This window comes from Schistocerca cancellata, chromosome 9 (assembly GCF_023864275.1).
Source record: "Schistocerca cancellata isolate TAMUIC-IGC-003103 chromosome 9, iqSchCanc2.1, whole genome shotgun sequence".
In the NCBI taxonomy this organism is placed as follows: Eukaryota; Metazoa; Arthropoda; class Insecta; order Orthoptera; family Acrididae; genus Schistocerca; species Schistocerca cancellata.
Window position 1 is genome coordinate 310,593,420 of NC_064634.1, and position 2,285 is coordinate 310,595,704.

Here is a 2,285-nt window from a genome sequence, read left to right on the forward strand (position 1 = left end):
ATTCACGAGGTGTTTTTGAAAAGTAGGCCTATTTTCCGATCTCTGTCTTGGACTAGTTTATCAGCATAGCTCCTGCAGAACCAATGCCGTTAGATACTCCAGTACAGTATAATTCAATTTTTTATCAATGAAGATAGAACGATATTAAAATTCATAACGAAAACTGACTGCTCATAAAAATCTGCGACGGAAATCCCAGTAGTTTTGTTTCCAGTTGCGCTTTTTATTATTCTTGTGAAATCTGTACCAAAAATCTTTTTAACACGCAATGAATCTGTGTAAGGGTTACTAGAAGAACATGTTTCAAGAAAATTATGTTGAAAGTTAAGAGATGTTAAAGTTCACAAAGTTTCAAGAGACGGCTTTAAATGACGAGTCTGGCAGTATACTACAACCCCCTACATACCCCACGCGTAGGGATGCTGAGAACGAGATTAGATTAATTATAGCACGCTCGGAGGCAAAAACAATTATTCTTCCCGAATTTTATACGTGAATGGAACAGGCGAAGCTCTAATAACTGGTGCAGTGGGACGTAAATATAGACCTGTAACATTATTTCTCGTGCATCTGGAGAAAATTAAATTTACTCATTTCCAGCATGTTGGGTGTATGGATTAAGAGGGGATAACCGCGTATAAAATATAATATTCATTCTGGATCCGTATGCAGCTACCGTCTGCATTCAAAACTTTCGACATAGCAATGCGAGACGTGTTTCTTCCTGTTTAACGTCTGACATTGAAGTACACGTTACGACAACTGCTTCGCACAAAATCAATGTCGAGTAGAGTCTTCTTAATAGGGAATGTTTTTTCAAGAAGACACCGACAAATCTTTCCATTTGTACACTTTGAAGTCAGTACATAGCTCTACGCCAAGAGTGTGCTGCCATCTTTAGAGTTAACGTGAAACCACCAACGTAACAACCTCTAGCGGCAGGAGATTGAACTACTGTGTAGTGAAAAGGAGATACAGAGCATGCAACGTTCGCTGACCGTGTGGCCTAATGGATAAGGCGTCGGACTTCGGATCCGAAGATTGCAGGTTCGAGTCCTGTCACGGTCGAGTTATTTTTCTCACTCTCTACTACATGAATGTTTTGCTCTTCCGTTCTAATGAATCCGTCGTGGACTCTACGGTAGCGTGTGAAGAATTTATAAATGGTGCACTTGAACTGAAACAATTGTATTGCCACATGGGCGAAGTAACGTGGCGTGCAGTGAAAATTTACTGAGACAGTCTTCACCGTAAATGTCAGGGCAAGTGACTGCCTTCATAGGAAGAGGAACAACCTTTGCTCCGAAATGTTAGCCAGAAGTCAGGTCGTGACATTTTCCACTTTATTATGGCAAGCATTAAGGGCAGATCTTCATCACTAGGCAATTGTGTTGGACTGACCTTCAGAGAACGGTGTACTTTATTAAATAGACTCAGTTCGAAATGAACTGCCTAACTAGCCTTTTCACACTTAAATAACTGCTCAGTATTGAAAAACAAAGAAAGTCGCAATTGCTTTCCTTCTCATATAGAGATGAATGGTTATTATTACTTGCATCAGCTGAACGATACCTGGGAAATTTCGCAGTGATTTATTGTTTTATTCATCGCTATAATTTTCAACATTTAGTATATATTTTTCAGAATAACATTAAGTCACCAGTTTCAAATATATTTTATTACACCTTTACAGTTTCGACAAATTAATTTGTCATCTCCAGTACCCTACAAAACTAGAGATTTATCTGAAGTATAAGAAGTATGTTACAGCAACGTACGTAGTACTGGTGTATTTGATGTGTTCTTCATAGAAGTATAATCTCGTGATATGTCCAGAAATATAGTTATTGTGTGTGATTACTGTAAACATAGATTGACAATTTACAGTAACTGAATCACATCTATGTATATGCCAGGCTGGTGTGGTAGTAACAAGGACCACAATAAAAATATAACCAAGGTATATAAGGAACTTTTATATAATACATCTAAAAAAACATGGAACGCAGTTCTCATATATAAAAGGAATTGCTAATTTCCACATTTTATAAGAGATGATATGCAGCCAAAATAGGGTGTGTTCTTTAATGCAAGTTGATCATTCAACAAATCTTTTGAATTCAAGTGGGAATGTTTACATATTCCAGTCTTCCAAAAGGATAATTTTGTAGCCCTAATTTTGTAGGCTTCTAAAGAGACAAAAATAATTTGACGAAACCAGTAAGGTGTAATAAAAAATATTCTTAATTGACGTTCAGAAAAATCATTTTACCGTCTTAGGTTTT

At 37.0% G+C, this 2,285-nt stretch overlaps 1 non-coding gene across 1 annotated transcript; it reads left to right on the forward strand.

Moving 5' to 3' along the window:
- The first annotated feature begins 995 nt into the window (after nucleotides 1–995).
- On the forward strand, nucleotides 996–1,068 carry Trnar-ucg (transfer RNA arginine (anticodon UCG)). The gene has a single exon. It is a non-coding gene; the product is annotated as a tRNA-Arg (tRNA).
- The last annotated feature ends 1,217 nt before the right edge of the window (nucleotides 1,069–2,285 follow it).